This window comes from Balaenoptera physalus, assembly GCF_965194825.1.
Source record: "Balaenoptera physalus genome assembly, chromosome: 4".
Taxonomy (NCBI): Eukaryota; Metazoa; Chordata; class Mammalia; order Artiodactyla; family Balaenopteridae; genus Balaenoptera; species Balaenoptera physalus.
In genome coordinates, this window is record NC_138891.1 from 64297580 (window position 1) to 64317699 (window position 20120).

The window sequence follows — 20120 nt, forward strand, 5'->3', positions numbered from 1 at the left end:
TCTCAAGAACTGTGAGGGAATAAATTTGTGTTGCTTTAAGCCAGCCAGTTTGTATAATTTGTAACAGCAGACCTAAGAAACGAATGCAATATTTAACCCATATTCTGCTTACTGTGTGTTAAGCCCATTGTGATGGTTTTAAGATATGTCCAGAAATTCTTTTATTCCTCCCTTCAAGAGATAGAGCCTAATTCCTCTCCCCTGGAGTGTGGGCTGGACCCTAACGACTTGCTTCTAATGAATGAATAAAGGGAAAATGAGGGCATGCAGCTTTGAGACCAGGTCAGGGGTTAGCGAACTTTACTATATGGGCTGGCCGCCTATTTTTATAAATCAAGTTGTATCGGAACATATCGTCCCCATTTGTTTACATATTGTACGTAGCTGACTTTGCACTGAAACAACTGAGGTAAGTAGTTACAATACTCTATGGCATGCAAGCCTAAAATATTTATTATTTAGCCCTTCAAGAAAGTTTACAACAATGAGGTATCACCTCACGCTGGTCAGAATGGCCATTATCAAAAAATCTAGAAACAATAAATGCTGGAAAGGGTGTGGTGAAAAGGGAAACCTCCTGCACTGTTGGTAAATTGATAAATCACTATGGAAAACAGTATGCAGGTTCCTTAAAAAACTAAAAATAGAACTACCATATGACCCAGCAATCCCACTACTGGGCATATACCCTAAGAAAACCATAATTCAAAAAGAATCATGTACCACAATGTTCATTGCAGCACTATTTACAATAGCCAGGACATGGAAGAAACCTAAGTGTCCATTGACAGATGAATGGATAAAGAAGATGTGGCACATATATACAATAGAACATTACTCAGCCATAAAAAGAGAAGAAACTGAGTTATTTGTAGTGAGGTGGATGGATGGACCTCGAGTCTGTCATACAGAGTGAAGTAAGTCAGAAAGAGAAAAACAAATACCGTATGCTAATGCGTATATATGGAATCTAAAAAAAAAAAAAAAGGTACTGATGAACTAGTTGCAGGGCAGGAATAAAGAGGTAGACATAGAGAATGGACTTGAGCACATGGGGTGGGAGGGCGAAGCTGGGGCGAAGTGAGAGTACCATCGACATATATACACTACGGAATGTAAAATAGCTGGCTGGTGGGAAGCAGCAGCATAGCACAGGGAGATTGGCTCAGTGCTTTGCGATGACCTAGAGGGGTGGGATAGGGAGGACGGGAGGGAGGCTCAAGAGGGAGGGGATATGGGCACATGTGTGTGCATATGGCTGATTCCCTTTGTTGTGCAACAGAAACTAACACAGTATTGTGAAGCAATTATACTCCAATAAAGATCTATTATAAAAAAAAAAGTTTGCTAATCCCTGAACTAGGTCATAAAAAGCACTGCAGCTTTTTCCTTGCTCTTGATTAACTTTCTTTGGGGGAAGCCAGCTGCCTTGTCATGAGGACACTCAGAAATTCCTGTTATCAAGGAATTGAGGGCTCCTGCAAATAGCTATGTGAGTGAATAGTCTTGGAAGTACAATTGACCCTTGAACAATGTGGGAAGGTTTGGGGAAACAACCCTCTGCTCAGTTAAAAATCCACATATAACTTACAGGTGGCCGTCTTTAGTCGTGGGTCTTCCATATCTATCTACGGTTCCACATCTAGATACTCAACCAACCGCAGATCATGTATTACTGTAATATTTTTAAAAGCCACATGTAATTTTTTTAAAGCCACATGTAAGTGGACCCGCACAGTTCAAACCTGTGCTGTTCAGGGGTCAACTTTAGTTCCTCAAGCCCCAGGCAAGCTTTCAGATGACTGCATCCCGGTCAACAGCTTGACTGAAACTTCCTGAGAGACACTGAGCTGGAACCACCCACCTAAGCTGCTCCCAGATTCCTGACCTTCAAAAACTATGTGAGATAATAAAGGTTTGTTGTTTTAAGCTGCTAGGTTTTGGGCAATTTGTTATGCTGCAATACATAACCAATTCACTCATCCTCCCCTTCTGCAGTTTTCCATGCTGCCTACAAGCTGCTCTGCATGCCTTATCTATGCCTCTGGCTTTGCTATTTTAGAAACACTTTATATAAGACCTTTATATAAAGAAACTCCCAGATGACATAGATAAGATTTAGGAAACAAAGGATATTGGAAGGCAGGGGCTGTATCTTTTATACTTTTAATAATTCTCCTTACTAACTAATATAGCACTGTGTATGATTATTGCTGATGAATGTGACTATCACTAACAAAGTGTTAGGCTTGTAAACCATGCTTATTTGAGTTTGCTCTATTATGTTACTATTATTTATATAAAAAGGAGTATTCAAGTATGCCACTATAACCTTTATTGGGTTTTAGTTGCTTTCTATATTAACCAAGTTGTCTCTAGTCAGGATGGTGTTGAGTTCTGTGGGTGTATTAGTTTTCTATTGATGCATCACAATATTATCTTAGTGGCTTAAAACAACACACATTTATTATCTCAGTTTCTGTGGGTCAGGACTCTGAACATGGCCTAGTTGGGCCTTCTGCTTAAGGTCTTACAAGGCTTCAATCAAGGTGTTGGCCAGGGCTGGATTCTCATCTGGAAGCTTGACTGGGAAACTCGTGTAGTTACTGACAGCATTCAGTTCCCTGTGGTTGTAGGACTGAGAGCTTCAGCTTTTTGTTTTGGGGTTGGGTTTTTTTGTTTGTTTGGTTTTTGGTTTTTGGTTTTTTTGGTCATTATTACCTATTGGGTAGAGGTGTCCCCCAGCTTATAGAGACCACCTACACTTCTTTGCCATGTGGGGTTCCCCAACATGGCCATTTTCCTTCCTCACAGCTAGCAAGGGAGAAACTCCAGCAAGACAGGGAGTACAGATTTATATAACATCATCACATCATTATGTGCGTGTAACCACATACAACCCAGCACCTTTTCTGTGTTCTATTGGTTAGAAGCAAGTCTCAGTCACAGTCAAGGGAAAACATTAGCAGGTGGGGATCACAGGAACCATCTTAAGTATATGTCTGCCATGACGGACTTGAAGATCATGCAAGTCTTCCTTGCAAGGTGGGATTCCTGCCTTACCAAAGATGGCTTCTGTACCTAAAAAGGGAGTGAGGTGCATTTTTTCCTCCTTTGTGCTACGAATGGATGACACCCAGGAGAGTGTTGAATAGAAGCATAGAGGGTAAATGAATAGAAATGGGATCATAAAAGGTAGGGAAAGTAAAAGATATACCTAATTCCAAAACACATTTTCAGGCTTGAAAATGCTGTACCTGGAAGCAGCTTGGCATGCAGCTAGCTAGACTGACCCTAAACAAAGGCTTCCTGCATATGAGGAGCCAAAGGTGCCCATTTCCACAAAAGGTCACAGGTATAGTGTAAAAAGTTCTATTATATGTTCCTTTTCAATCATACCTGCATAGATTGTATTCAAGTTTTAGTAAGACCTTAGAATGAGAAGGGCAACAGTAAATGTGATCCCAAATCTACTTTAATGTGTGACATACATTCATTTATTCATGTAGTGAATTGCTATTGAATGCTTACCGTATATATACAGGGCCCTTTGTAGGTGCTGTTCAATTTTGCGTGTTCATGGTATGGGTCAATAGGAAAGAGTGCTACCATCTACTGGCTGTACCTACCATAGGTGTGGGGGGAGGAGTAGAGGCCCACATGCCTAGTTTCTGCCAGCCCTGACATATAGTGTTCTTACAAGAAGTTTGGTGGTAAAGCACAGAAAAGTGAGTAGATTAGTCAGAGAGAAATCTTGAAAAGGAATGACATGGGCCTGCTTATAGGCAAAGGAGAAGCCCAGACAATAAGAAGAGACTGGAGATGAACGTTACTTTTTTTTTCCTTAACATATATTACATTACTTTTTTACCCTTAACATATATTACATTACTTTTTTTCCCTTAAAAAAAAGTAATGTAATCTCTCATTACTTTTTTTCCCCTTAAACATACATTACTGTGTGTCATACATGGCAGTAGATACCATAGTAACCAAACTAAATATATCCCTGACCCCTTTGCCTTTATGCCCCATCCAGCTTGGCAACATAATGATTTCAACAATCGCTTCCTCCCAGGCTTACCTCCTCCACCCCTTGTCACCTTTTGGCCCTTCTTCCTTTGACTATGCAAACCCAGAGTACCTCCCTAATCGTGTTTTCTGCTGCTGTGTTGATTGACTGCCTCCTCAGTTGGGTCCTCACTGCTGATTGGTGGCCTTGAATTCATATCTATTTGCATTTTCCGCAGTAGCTATCCAAACCTCTTCTGTTCCTTATTATCCTGTCTATTGTCCTTCTCAGTTGACTGTGCCTCCTGTGATGGGGTCTCTCAGCTTCCTTTGTACTCATCTCATCATCTTTTATTGCCATCCTCACTTTTCTATTTTCTTGCAACACAAAATAAGTAAAAACACACAGGTATCCCTACCTACCTTCTGGTCAAGGTTTTCGGTCCCAAACCCTCCCACCTCCTCAAAGCTTATTCCCAGCCACAAGCATCCCTCACTCTAGTTGAAGAAGACATATTACCCACTATAGCAGAGTATATTACAGAGTCATTGCCGAGCCATCTGTGCCTTGACGTCTGATATCTCCCTTAAAATTAGAGGGGGAAAAAACTGTAACAAGTGTTTTAAAGTTCAAAGAATTTAAGTAAGTTAAAATAATAGTATTTATTAAATTAGCAAGTTTTAAAACTTAATTTTGTTCCCAAAGTAATAAATTTGTACTTCATAGATAATTTAGAAATTTAGATTAAAAGAGAAGAAAATAAAATCCATCACTATCCCGACATCCAGAAATAACCATGGCTAATATTATATCTATTCTTCTAGTCATAGAGATGTGTCAGATTACATGGTACCTATTATCATGTTACCTTCCTTTTTCACAATTTGTTTTCAATATTTTTATCTGTCCTTATATATTTTAATATATAATTTGTAAACGTTTTAGATACTGTATAGTTTTACATAATTTATTTATTAAAACTTCCCTTTACGGGTATTTTATTTTCCCAGTGATTTATGTTTTAAATAATTATGTGATGAAATCTTTTTTTTTTCCCACACACACACACTGTATTTTATTTTTACAAGAGATAAATAGACTGACACCAAGCATTGTAAATGGATGACCACAACAAAAGCAACGATGATTGCAATTACCAAACACGAAACACACTCATACTATGTCATAATATTGACATTCAGTCCAGTAATCCTCCACTGTAACAGCTCCTTTACTTTGCAGTGAAAATTGATTTGTATATTCTTTGCTTCTGAGTCCTTGTGGGATTTTTTTTTTTAATTCAAACAGAAAGTCACAAAAATTATAATCATCCTCATCAGTTTACTCAGTCCCATGTAATTAATTTTTTTTATCTTGATCTTTTGTTAGCACTTTCATGAGTTCATCAGTTTTTCATTAGAGTTCTGAAAATGCTTATTCATTCAGTTCAGCAGTACAGTTACCAGAAACCTGTACTTGTCAGAGTCTTTTTTATGAATTCCTTGAAGATGAACCCCTTTTATAGGAACATATTTACAAAAGCATCAGAGTACACCCAGAACTGTCTGTAAATGACAAAAGACTTAAAAATGACCACAGTTAAAGATTTGATGAAAGTCCATAATAGTGCAATTGACAAGGAAATTTAGTTATTTCTGAGATATGCGTTTTAAAGTAATAACTAGAATTATGACTTATAACGTTATACCAGAACATATAAGATTTTTAGAAATTTCACGTAATGTCTGAAACATTTATATTAACATATTTCCATACAAATAACCCAATGAAAGTTTAGTATTAGTTGTTTTGTTTGTTTGTTTTTTTATACTGCAGGTTCTTATTAGTCATCAATTTTATACACATCAGTGTATACATGTCAATCCCAATCGCCCAATTCAGCACATATGTGATGAAATCTTGATAGCTAGACCCTTTTTGCAAATTCCTGATTATTTGTTTAGAATAAATTCCTTGAAGTTGAATTTTAGATCAAAGAATATTTACATTTTAAGCCTACTGATACCTGCTGCCAAATAATTGTACTTCACAATGGTTGTAACAAGTATTTAACCATCAGCAGTGTATAAGAGTATCTGTTTTCCCATACCTTTTCCAAAGCAGTGTGTAAAAGAGCAATCTTAGCCACTTTGCAAGGAGAAACTGGTATCTTATTTTGGTTTAATTTGCATTTCTTTGATTACTGAAGTCGCACATTTTTCTTACTGTCCATTGCATATCTTTTTTTTTAAATTGCCTGTTCATGAGCTTTTTCCTCTTCCCCTCATTTGTATGTTTATCTACTTTGATAATTTTGAGCTCATGGTTGTTCAAATTAGTAACAGTGTATTTTGTGCTTTCTGGTAGCTATAAATGGGGTTTTCCTTAACACAAAGGATAGACTGATTTTTCCATATAAGATAGACTAGAGAAAAAATGATGTACATACATATGGCATACATACATACATATGTATATGTACACATATGTGTATGTGTGTGTATATCTGTCAAGCATAGCTTGACAAAGACAATACTGTTCTGTGTAGCTTATTGACCTTCTTTATGCAACATCACCTTATTGGTCATCATTCAGGGTTTTGGAATAATTAGTCATTTAGTAAAGTAAAGCATAATGACATTGATCTCAGTCTATTTGTCTGACTTGTAAATTTTTCTTCAGTAATATTATTGTATTGCATTTTCTCTTTTAAGTTTTTCAAACATTTTTCAAGTTTGCAGTAGGTGGCAACAACAGAAAGCATTCTTTCATTTGGTTCAAAATGTAATCAGGCGTTTATAGGGGGCAATATAAAGGAACTTGCCCTAAATGTGAAGAGCTCTGTGATAGAGGCTACTCCAGAAATGTAAATTCAGTGTGAAATTTGTGAGTATTTCATAGCGCAGTTAGGAAGTAAGCTCCAACAAATACTCTTTTTGGGAAGTTGCATTTTATTTTCCAATGTTGCAGTGCTTACTTATTGTAGCATGTTTTACTATTTTGGGGAATCTTAACCCCCACTACCACCTCTTTTTATATTTACAGCGGAAGCCACTCAAGACAACCAGCCTCTTTTCTAGAGGAGTGGCCTTTTGAATGATGACCATTTAATACAGAGCCTTGAGTAATTTAACAGACTAAAAATACACGCTCAGAAAATGTGACCTTTTTAGGCCACTGCTTCCATTTTGAGTGGTCTTCATTGGAGTTTCAATTTGCTAATTTTAAAATTCAGGGTCAGTACATGTCTCAAGAGTATTTGTAATAATTTTCTGTAGAGCATAACATTCCCCCTGAAGTTGGTTAAACATTGTCTATAGTCCATTCACGAGAGGGGCAAGCAACATCACCACAGAGGATCTGGGGACACACCTGCTTTTGTTTCCAGGCTACAATGACAGGTGGGTATTCTGTCCCAGAGGCCAGGAAAGGTGGCTGTAAGGTAGCCCTAGTGGTTGTGAGTTTTGAGGGGGAAAGAGGAACACTTGCTACTCTGGTCATTAACTCTTCCTCCTCAGCTAGAGTACAGCTTAGAAGAGAAGGTTTCTGGTGAAGAACGGCTGTTGTTGGCTAACCAACACAGAAGAGATCCCTAAGCTTTACAGGTGGTTTTTAAAAGATTAAAGCATTAAAATTTTTCAGGCTAAGGAAAAAGAAGAATTTCATGAAGATTGAAAATACATTCCCAGCCCCTTGCAGGTTTAACTAGGTTCCAACAGAGTTCTTAAGAATTGATTCAGATATTCTTGAATCATATTTTCTGTATTTCCAAAGCACTTGTTATGAGGAGATGAACTGCTTCTATAATACTTTTATGAACATTTCCACTTATATCTTGATGGGTCTTATTTGTTTGTCCAGGTTTTAGTAGTACCATATAGTTAAGCTAGTATTTTCTCTTGTGTTAGACTGCAGATACCTTTGAGACAAAAAATGTGATTTTTAAACTTCTTGTTGGCTTTTCTTTAGAACCAAGGACAGTATTCTGTGTCCCAGGAATACTGAGTAAACCATAACTGACTGTCCAAGAAAAAGAGGCAGCATTAGTGGTCACTATTATCCCACAAAGAAATACAAAGAACATTCAGGAGATCTGGGATCAACTCCTGGTTCAGCCACAAATTCCAAGACTATGGGCAAATCTCTGAACCTCAGTTTCTTCATATGTAAAAAAAAGGGGACAGAGTAGATTTGAGTTTTAAGGTTTCTCCCAGATCCTTGATTCTCTGAGTCAGTATTTCTTCTCAAGATGGCTGAAACAGTCATTGCTTATTTATCTCATTTAGGAAATAACTGTATATCACCTGGTAACAGGACATGCAGTATTAGGAGGAATGCAGACTACGTAGCGGTAACACAGAGTCTCAAAAATTTTAGTGGCTCCAAAAGGGAAGAATGTTGTTTCAGTCTTCATTAACAGTATTAAAGTAGGCAGGTACCCCAGGACAGATGGACAACTCTGATTCATCAGAACATTCAAAGCCCAAGGCTCCTCCTGTTTTGTTGCTTTGCCATTGCCTGGGGTACTATCATCTGCATGGTAGAAGCTCACTCAGCATGGGACTTAAGCGAGTCCAGCACAAGCAGCTTTATCTCCAAGAAGACCTGGAAGTTACAAACATACTTCTACTCAAACCCCATTGGCTAGAACTCAGTCATGTGGTCACATCTACAACCAGGAGAATAGAAAAGTCTTTAGCAACGTGGCTTGTACCCACCTACAACTTTAAGAGTCGGGGTGGGGTAAGGGTTCTGTAACTAAAAGGAAAGAGAGGAGATTGTATACTGGGGGACAGTCTCTGCCACTATGCCTTCTGTTATGATTTTAAACCACTCTGATAGTTTTCATTTTACTGTTTATTGTTTTTCTATCTTATCTAATGAAATAGGCTGAGATCAGGATCTGTGATTTATCCCTATATGTGTACCCCACAGCCCATGTCAAGGTATCTTGAACATAAATGGCATTCAGTAAAAATGTGTATATTTTATTTATATGCTGACTTTTCAGAGCATTTAAGTAAGCACTGTGTCCAATAATCCTCCCTCCCGTTACGCTGCTCCATCTACTTATTGCTTGCGTAGTGAATGTTACATGTAAAACTTTAATTCTCAGCCTAGTTCAGGAGACTATATTAGAACCTATGAAGTAGTAAAATTTTTAAATATCTATTATAGATAAATAGATTGATCGATTGGGGGCAGGTTGCTACTAATAGCAACTACTGCCTTTTCTGGGTAGCATGATTACGTGTAATGGAAAACCAAGAGCTTTCCAGAGTGACTTAAACATTTGGTTTTAAGTGTATTCCCTGGACATCACATATAATTACATTTATGAGAAACTTTATATTTTAAATTTTTATTTATTTATTTATTTTAACATCTTTATTGGAGTGTAATTGCTTTACAGTGGTGTGTTAGTTTCTGCTGTATAACAAAGTGGGTCAGCTATACGTATACATATATCTGCATATCCCCTCTCTCTTGCATCTCCCTCCCACTCTCCCTATCCTACCCCTCTAGGTGGTCACAAAGCACCGAGCGGGTCTCCCTGTGCTATGCGGTTGCTTCCCACTAGCTATCTATTTTACATTTGGTAGTGTATATATGTCCATGCCACTCTCTCACTTTGTCCCAGCTTACCCTTCCCCCTCCCCATGTCCTCAAGTCCATTCTCTACATCTGCATCTTTATTCCTGTCCTGCCCCTAGGTTCTTCAGAACCATTTTTTTTTTTTTAGATTCCATATATATATGTGTTAGCATACGGTATTTGTTTTTCTCTTTCTGACTTACTTCACTCTGTATAGCAGACTCTAGGTCCATCCACCTCACTACAAATAACTCAATTTCGTTTATTTTTATGGCTGAGTAATATTCCATTGTATATATGTGCCACATCTTCTTTATCCATTCATCTGTCAATGGACACTTAGGTTGCTTCCAAATCCTGGCTATTGTAAATAGAGCTGCAATGAACATTGTGGTACATGACTCTTTTTGAATTATGGTTTTCTCAGGGTATATGCCCAGTAGTGGGATTGCTGGGTTGTATGGTAGTTCTATTTTTAGTTTTTTGTTTTTTGTTTTTTTTTAAACATCTTTATTGAAGTATAATTGCCTTACAATGGTGTGTTAGCTTCTGCTTTATAACAAAGTGAATCAGTTATACATATACAATATGTTCGCATTTCTCTTCCCTCTTGCATCTCCCTCCCTCCCACCCTCCCCATCCCACCCCTCTAGGTGGTCACAAAGCACCGAGCTGATCTCCCTGTGCTATGCGGCTGCTTCCCACTAGTTATCTATTTTACATTTGGTAGTGTATATATGTCCATGACACTCTTTTACCCTGTCACATCTCACCCCACCCCCTCCCCATATCCTCAAGTCCATTCTCTAGTAGGTCTGTGTCTTTATTCCCGTCTTGCCACTACGTTCTTCATGGCCTTTTTTTTTTTTTCCCCTTAGATTCCGTATATATGTGTTAGCGTACTGTATTTGTTTTTCTCTTTCTGACTTACTTCACTCTGTATGACAGACTCTAACTCCATCCACCTCATTACAAATACCTCCATTTCATTTCTTTTTATGGCTGAGTAATAGTCCATTGTATATATGTGCCACATCTTCTTTATCCATTCATCTGTCGATGGACATTTAGGTTGCTTCCATGTCCTGGCTATTGTAAATAGAGCTGCAATGAACATTTTGGTACATGACTCTTTTTGACCTATGGTTTTCTCAGGGTATATGCCCAGTATTGGGATTGCTGGGTCGTATGGTAGTTCTATTTGTAGTTTTTTAAGGAACCTCCATACTGTTCTCCATAGTGGCTGTATCAATTTACATTCCCACCAACAGTGCAAGAGGGTTCCCTTTTCTCCACACCCTCTCCAGCATTTATTTTTTGTAGATTTTTTGATGATGGCCGTTCTGACCGGTGTGAGATGATATCTCATTGTAGTTTTGATTTACATTTCTCTAATGATTAATGATGTTGAGCATTCTTTCATGTGTTTGTTGTCAATCTGTATATCTTCTTTGGAGAAATGTCTATTTAGGTCTTCTGCCCATTTTTGGATTGGGTTCTTTGTTTTTTTGATATTGAGCTGCATGAGCTGCTTGTAAATATTTGAGATTAATCCTTTGTCAGTTGCCTCATTTGCAAATATTTTCTCCCATTCTGAGGGTTGTCTTTTCATCTTGTTTATGGTCTCCTTTGCTGTGCAAAAGCTTTTAAGTTTCATTAGGTCCCATTTGTTTATTTTTGGTTTTACTTCCATTTCTCTAGGAGGTGGGTCAAAAAGGATGTTTCTGTAATTTATGTATACAGTGTTAGGGAGTGTTCTAATTTCCTTATTTTACATGTAGCTGTCCAGTTTTCCCAGCACCACTTATTGAAGAGGCTGTCTTTTCTCCATTGTATATTCTTGCCTCCTTTATCAAAGATAAGGTAACAATATGTGCATGGGTTTATCTCTGGGCTTTCTATCCTGTTCCATTGATCTATATTTCTATTTTTGTGCCAGTACCATACTGTCTTGATTACTGTAGATTTGTAGTATAGTCTGAAGTCAGGGAGCCTGATTCTCCAGCTCCATTTTTCTTTCTCAAGATTGCTTTGGCTATTCGGGTCTTTTGTGTTTCCATACAAATTGTGAAATTTTTTGTTCTAGTTCTGTGAAAAATGCCATTGGTAGTTTGATAGGGATTGAATCGAATCTGTAGATTGCTTTAGGTAGTATAGTCATTTTCACAATGTTGATTCTTCCAATCCAATAATATGGTATATCTCTCCATCTGTTTGTATCGTCTTTAATTTCTTTCATCAGTGTCTTATAGTTTTCTGCATACAGGTCTTTTGTCTCTTTAGGTAGGTTTATTCCTAGGTATTTTATTCTTTTTGTTGCAATGGTAAATGGGAGTGTTTCCTTAATTTCTCTTTCAGATTTTCCATCATTGGTGTATAGGAATGCAAGAGATTTCTGTGCATTAATTTTGTATCCTGCTACTTTACCAAATTCATTGATTAGCTCTAGTAGTTTTCTGGTAGCATCTTTAGGATTCTCTATGTATAGTATCATGTCATCTGCAAACAGTGAGTTTTACTTCTTTTCCGATTTGGATTCCTTTTATTTCTTTTTCTTCTATGATTGCTGTGGCTAAAACTTCCAAAACTATGTTGAATAATAGTGGTGAGAGTGGGCAACGTCATCTTGTTCCTGATCTTAGTGGAAATGGTTTCAGTTTTTCACCATTGAGAATGATGCTTGCTGTGGGTTTCTCATATGTCGCCTTTATTATGTTGAGGTAAGTTCCCTCTATGCCTGCTTTCTGGAGAGTTTTTATCATAAATGGGTGTTGAATTTTGTCAGAAGCTTTTTCTGCATCTATTGAGATGATCATATGGTTTTTCTCCTTCAATTTGTTAATATGGTATATCACATTGATTGATTTGCATATATTGAAGAATCCTTGCATTCCTGGGATAAACCCCAGTTGATCCTGTTGTATGATCCTTTTAATGTGCTGTTGGATTCTGTTTGCTAGTATTTTGTTGAGGATTTTTGCATCTATGTTCATCAGTGATATTGGCCTGTAGTTTTCTTTCTTTGCGACATCTTTATCTGGTTTTGGTATCAGGGTGATGGTGGCCTCGTAGAATGAGTTTGGGAGTGTTCCTCCCTCTGCTATATTTTGGAAGAGCTTGAGAAGGATAAGTGTTAGCTCTTCTCTAAATGTTTGATAGAATTCGCCTGTGAAGCCATCTGGTCCTGGGCTTTTGTTTGTTGGAAGATTCTTAATCACTGTTTCTGTTTCAGTACATGTGATTGGTCTGTTTCTATTTTCTATTTCTTCCTGGTTCAGTCTCAGAAGGTTGTGCTTTTCTAAGAATTTGTCCATTTCTTCCAGATTGTCCATTTTATTGGCATATAGTTGCTTGTAGTAATCTCTCATGATCCTTTGTATTTCTGCAGTGTCAGTTGTTACTTCTCCTTTTTCATTTCTAATTCTGTTGATTTGAATCTTCTCCCTTTTTTCCTTATGAATCTGGCTAATGGTTTATCAATTTTGTTTGTCTTCTCAAAGAAACAGCTTTTAGTTTTACTGATATTTGCTATCGTTTCCTTCATTTATTTCTGATCTGATCTTTATGATTTCTTTCCTTCTGCTAACTTTGGGTTTTTTTTCTTCTTCTTTCTCTAATTGCTTTAGGTGTAAGGTTAGGTTGTTTATTTGAGGTTTTTCTTGTTTCTTGAGGTAGGATTGTATTGCTATAAACTTCCCTCTTAGAACTGCTTTTGCTGCATCCCACAGGTTTTGGATCATCGTGTTTTCGCTGTTATTTGTCTCTAGGTATTTTTTGATTTCCTTTTTGATTTCTTCAGTGATCTCTTGGTTATTTAGTAGTGTATTGTTTAGCCTCCGTGTGTTTGTATTTTTTACAGTTTTTTTTCCCTGTAATTGATATCTAGTCTTATAGCATTGTGGTTGGAAAAGATAGTTGATATGATTTCAATTTTCTTAAATTTATGAAGGCTTGATTTGTGACCCAAGATGTGATCTATCCTGGAGAATGTTCCATGCGCACTTGATAAGAAAGTGTAATCTGTTGTTTTTGGATGGAATGTCCTATAAATATCAATTAAGTCCATCTTGTTTAATGTATCATTTAAAGCTTGTGTTTCCTTATTTATTTTCATTTTGGGTGATCTGTCCTTGGTGAACGTGGGGTGTTAAAGTCCCCTACTATTATTGTGTTACTGTCGGTTTCCCCTTTTATGGCTGTTAGCATTTGCCTGATATATTGAGGTGCTCCTATGTTGGGTGCATAAATATTTACAATTGTTATATCTTCTTCTTGGATTGATCCCTTGATCATTATGTAGTGTAATTCTTCGTCTCCTGTAATAGTCTTTATTTTAAGTCTACTTTGTTTGATATGAGAATTGCTACTCCAGCTTTCTTTTGATTTCCATTTGCATGGAATATCTTTTTCCATCCCCTCACTTTCAGTCTGTATGTTCCCCTAGGTCTGAAGTGGGTCTCTTGTAGACAGAATATATATGGGCCTTGTTTTTGTATCCATTCAGCCAGTCTATGTCTTTTGGTTGGAGCATTTAATCCATTTACATTTAAGGTAATTATCGATATGTATGTTCCTCTTATCATTTTCTTAATTGTTTTGGGTTTGTTATTGTAGGTCTTTTCCTTCCTTGTGTTTCCTGCCTAGAGAAGTTCCTTTAGCATTTGTTGTAAAGCTGGTTTTGTGCTGCTGAATTCTCTTAACTTTTGCTTGTCTGTAAAGGTTTTAATTTCTCCATCAAATCTAAATGAGACCCTTGCTGGGTAGAGTAATCTTGGTTGTAGATTGTTTCCCTTTCATCACTTTAAGTATGTCCTGCCACTCCCTTCTGGCTTGCAGAGTTTCTGCTGAAAGGTCAGCTGTTAAACTTAGGGGGATTCACTTGTAAACTTATGGGGATTCATTTGTATGTTATTTGTTGCTTTTCCCTCGCTGCTTTTAATATTTTTTCTTTGTATTTAATTTTTGATAATTGCATTAATATGTGTCTTGGCATGTTTCTCCTTGGATTTATCCTGTATGGGACTTTCTGTGCTTCCTGGACTTGATTACTTCCTTTCCCATATTAGGGAAGTTTTCAACTATAATCTCTTCAAATATTTTCTCAGTCTCTTTCTTTTTCTCTGCTTTTTCTGGGACCCCTATAATTTGAATGTTGGTGTGTTTAATGTTGTCCTAGAGTTCTCTGAGACTGTCCTCATTTCTCTTCATTCTTTTTTCTTTATTCTGCTCTGTGGTAGTTATTTACACTATTTTTTCTTCCAGGTCACTTATCCGTTCTTCTACCTCTGTTATTCTGCTATTGATTCCTTCTAGAGAATTTTTAATTTCAATTATTGTGTTGTTTATCATTGTTTGTTTGCTCTTTAGTTCTTCTAGGTCCTTGTTAAACGTTTCTTGTATTTTCCCCATTCTATTTCCAAGATTTTGGATCATCTTTACTATCATTACTCTGAATTCTTTTTCAGGTAGACTGCCTATTTCCTCTTCATTTGTTTGGTCTGGTGGGTTTTTACCTTGCTCCTTCATCTGCTGTGTTTTTCTCTGTCTTCTCATTTTGCTTAACTTACTGTGTTTGGGTCTCCTTTTCACAGGCTGCAGGTTCGTAGTTCCCATTGTTTTTGGTGTCTGCCCCCTGTGGATAAGGTTGGTTCAGTGGGTTGTGTAGGCTTCCTGGTGTAGGGGACTGGTGCCTGTGTTCCGGTGGATGAGGCTGGATCTTGTCTTTCTGGTGGGCAGGACCGTGTCCGGTGGTGTGTTTTGGGATATCTGTGAACTTATTATGAGTTTAGGCAGCCTCTCTGCCAGTGGGTGGGGTTGTGTTCTTGTCTTGCTAGTTGTTTGGCATGCGGTGTCCAGCACTGGAGCTTGCTGGTTGTTGAGTGGAGCTGGGTGTTAGCATTGAGACAGAGATCTCTGGGAGAGTTCTCGCCGATTGATATTACGAGGGGCCGGGAGGTCTCTGGTGGACCAATGTCCTGAACTCGTCTCTCCCACCTCAGAGGCTAAGGCCTGACACCCGGCAGGAGTACCAAGACCCTGTCAGCCACACAGCTCAGAAGAAAAGGGAGAAAGGAAAATAAATAAATAAATAAATAAAATAAAATAAAGTTATTGAAATAAAAAAGGTAAAAAATTAAAAAGTAATTAAAAAAAAGAAGACAGCAACCAAACCAATAAAACACTCCAATGATAACAAGCGCTAAAAACTATACTAAAAAAAAACCCAGACAGACAGAACCCTAGGAGAAATGGTAAAAGCAAACGTATACAGACAAAATCACAGAAAGAAGCATAAAGATACACACTCAAAAAAAGAGAAAAAGGGAAAAAATATATATATATATATCTAAAAGGAAGAGAGCAACCAAATCAATAAACAAATCTACCAGTGATAATAAGCTCTAAATACTAAACTAAGATAAACATAAAACTAGAAACAAATTAGACGCAGAAGGCAAACCCCAAGTCTACAGTTGCTCCCAAAGTCCACCGCCTCAGTTTTGGGATGATTCGCTGTCTATTCAGGTATTCCAGAGATGCAGGGAACATCAAGTTGATTGTGGAGATTTAATCCGCTGCTCCTGAGGCTGCTGGGAGAAATTTCCCTTTCTCTTCTTTGTTCGCACAGCTCCTGGGGTTCAGCTTTGGAGTTGGCCCCGCCACTGCGTGTATGTCGCCTGAGGGCATCTGTTCTTCGCTCAGACAGGACGGGGTTAAAGTAGCAGCTGATTAGGGGGCTCTGGCTCACTCAGGCCGGGTGCAGGGTGGGGTATGGAATGCGGGGCGAGCCTGCGGTGACAGAGGCCAGCGTGACGTTGCAACGGCCTGAGGTGCACCACATGTTCTCCCCGGGAAGTTGTCCCTGGATCACGGGACGCTGGCAGTGGTGGGCTGCACAGTCTCCTGGGAGGAGAGATGTGGATAGTGACCTGTGCTCGCACACAGGATTCTTGGTGGCTGCAGCAGCAGCCTTAGCGTTTCATGCCCGTCTCTGGTGTCTGCGCTGATAGCCGTGGCTCGCGCCCATCTCTGGAGCTCATTTAGGTGGTTCTCTGAATCCCCTCTCCTCGTGCACCCCGAAACAACGGTCTCTTGCCTCTTCGGCAGCTCCAGACTTTTTCCTGGACTCCCTCCCGTCTAGCTGTGGTGCACTAGCCCCCTTCAGGCTGTGTTCACACAGCCAACCCCAGTCCTCTCCCTGGGATCTGACCAGAGAAGCCCGAGCCTCAGCTCCCAGCCCCCACCCATCCCAGTGGGTGAGCAGAGAAGCCTCTCGGGCTGGTGAGTGTTGGCTGGCACCGATCCTCTGTGCGGGAATCTCTCTGCTTTGCCCTCTGCACCCCTGTTGCTGGGCTCTCCTCTGTGGCTCTGAAGCTTCCCCCCACCCCATCCCCACCAGTGAAGCGGCTTCCTAGTGTGTAGAAACGTTTCCCCCTTCACAAGCTCCCTCCTAGAGGTACAGGTCACATCCCTATTCTTTTGTCTCTGATTTTTCTTTTTTCTTTTGCCCTACCCAGGTGGGGAGTCTCTTGCCTTTTGGGAAGTCTGAGGTCTTCTGCCAGCATTCAGTAGGCGTTCTGTAGGAGTTGTTCCACATGTAGATGTATTTTTGATGTATTTGTGGGGAGGAAGGTGATCTCCACGTCTTACTCCTCCACCATCTTGAAGGTCCTCCTCTATTTATGAGAAACTTTAAAACAGATCTTTCTCTGAAAGATTTTTGGGTTCTGTCTTCTCTGTTCCCTTCATTAGTGTGAATAATAAAGAGCTGACTGCAGTGCTGAGTGTGGGTCTACACAGAGTGAGCTGTTTATGGGTAGCCATATAAAGCTCATTTTAAAAGCAGGCCACACTTTACTGACTCTGTGTTAACATCTTCTCCACTCTGACTTCCGGTTTTTTCTCTGTGAACTTGTACACTGTAATCCAATATGGGAATGAAAAGTGCTGGTGTGTGCCTTACCAGTTTTACATTTGATAAGAACTACCTTGGAAGAATTGTCCTATTTGCTCATATCCAGTTTCCTCAAATCTTCCCCCTTCAAGTTTACCTACATTTATAACTGACTGTAACCACCCAGCTCAAAATGATCATTCTATCAGAAAGAGAAGAAGGCTTGGTTCAAGCCCTGGGCAAACTGCAGCATAAGGACAAGGTGTGTTTGTATAAGACAAGCCTTTATTCCCTTTACAAACATGCCAACTTGCCAAAGACAGGCAAATGGCAAATACTGGCTATAGTCTGGACCAGGAAGAGTGGCTCCCAGCCTTTACTCAGCCTCACCCCACATTCCCAGAGCTCTCACTGAGCCTCAACACCAGGCTGTTCTTGGGACATTTTTCTCCAAGGGATAGGACACATTTTTTTCAGCTAAGGGCTTGATCTTACCTTTCTATGTCAACAGAGGGCAGCAGAGGGCACCACTCTGTAGCCTAACCTGTAAGCCTCAAACTGGGCGAGGCTCAATCCCCTAGCTCCTACAGAGACAAATAACATGGGTGATTTTTTTAGCTATGGCTAAGACTAGGGCTGTTACAGGCATGGTGGGGGGTGGAGGAGGGGTGGGTTGCTAAACATTTTGCATTATGTAGAAAAGTTCCATGCATGGAAGAATATTCCCACCCCCAAATGTTAGTTAACTTCCTTCTGGTATTGTTCTCCAACCTCAAGTAAAGCATTCCTGCCTAACTTAGCACTTTCACCATTTTGTGTTGTTACTCATCTTAGCAAAGCTCCTTGATACTACAAACTGGCCTTTTCATCTTTGCATTTTCACTTTTTAAACTCATTTTAAATTTTAGTCATTGAATGATCGTAGACAGATCTTTAACAGGGGAGAGACAAGAGGTAATGGATAGAATTTAAAAGTATGTCAGTAGGTTACAGAGATTAGATAGAGCTGGATTAGATGAGCCCATCTTCTTGAACCTTAATTTTCTCATGTATAAAATGAGACTAACATATACCCTATTTTAAAATACTCTGTAAATTGTAAAGTGAAGGACAAGATTTTTTACAAAGAATGTCTAGGACCAGATTTGTTCCCAATTATTATTTTTGGAAATTAGATATCCAAACCTCTGAAAGAGCACAACTATATAAAGAAGATATTTTAGCACAAAAGGCATGGTATATAATATGGGACATAAAAAAAAATAACAAGAAACAGATATGTATTATACGTATATATCATTGAATAGTGATTTTTAAAGTTTTTGTACCACAACTCACAGTGGGAAGCATAGCTTTTATAGTGTCCCATTACACACATATAACAAGTTTCTTGAAACAATATACTTAACTTCACCACATGGGCTATACTATTTTCTGTTCTATTTTATCTAATTTTTAAAATGATACTCATGGCCTATTAAATTAATTTTTTATTGAAGTATAGTTGATTTACAATGTTGCATTAATTTCTGCTGTACAGCAAAGTGATTTGGGTATATATTTGTTATATTATATATATTCTTTTTCATATTCTTTTCCATTATGACTTATCACAGGATGTTGAATATAGTTCCCTGTGCTATACAGTAGGACTTCGTTGTCTATCCATCCTGTATATAGTAGTTTGCATCTGCTGACCCCAACCTCCCAATCCACCTCTCTCCCACCCCCTCCGCCTTGGCAGCCATAGGTCTGTTCTCTATGTCTGTGAGTCTGTTCTGTTTTGTAGGTAGGTTTATTTGTGTCATATTTTAGATCATATACATATATATATATATATATATATATATATATATATATATGTATATATATATATGTATATATGAGATCTGTTAAATTCTTATTTTCCCAACAACAACAACTTTGATTCTTTAAAACAAATATGTCAAATATCTGAGTCCATCAAAAATAAATATTTCAGGTGCCTCTTTTCCTAGGGCTCTGTGCATATAGTCTGCCTGGGTGGTCCCGAACAATTCATTTCATGAAATAAATTCTAACAGCTTGCTTTTCATTTGCCTGTTATTGCTCTTACCACTATCACAGATCAGGCTGCCAGGCCATGGATTATTCACAGGCCTGTGGATCATACCCTTAAAATGGACTTCTTCAATAATTACTGTAGCATAACTTTTAAAATGGCTGACCATACATATTCCTCTGAAAACATATCCAGTTGTTTGGATGCTTTTTGTTTGAGACTCCCAGTCAAGTTATTTTTCTCTTACAAACAGACTAGTATAATGAGCGCATAGGTTCTGGAAACTGCTGCCCTTTTTTTTTTAAACTGGCTTTGTGATTTCAAATTATTTAGCTTTTCTGTGTCTCACCTTCCAAATCTTAAAACAGGGATCAAAATACCTACTCAAATCATTGTATTAATTGAGGTATTTATATGAGGCCCTTAGCATAATAGTTGATATATAGTACAAATTGATAAAAGTCACTGACTTTATTTTTTTTTAATTTATTTTTATTGAAGTATAGTTGATTTACAATGTTGTGTTAGTTTCAGGTCCCCCCCGACCCTTTTCCCTTTGGTAACCATAAGTTTGTTTT

At 38.4% G+C, this 20120-nt stretch overlaps 1 protein-coding gene across 4 annotated transcripts in view; it reads left to right on the plus strand.

The window, feature by feature from the left end:
- Positions 1–20120, plus strand: part of MAP3K13 (mitogen-activated protein kinase kinase kinase 13) — a 159790-nt gene that overhangs the window by 49391 nt on the left and 90279 nt on the right. The window lies entirely within an intron of this gene.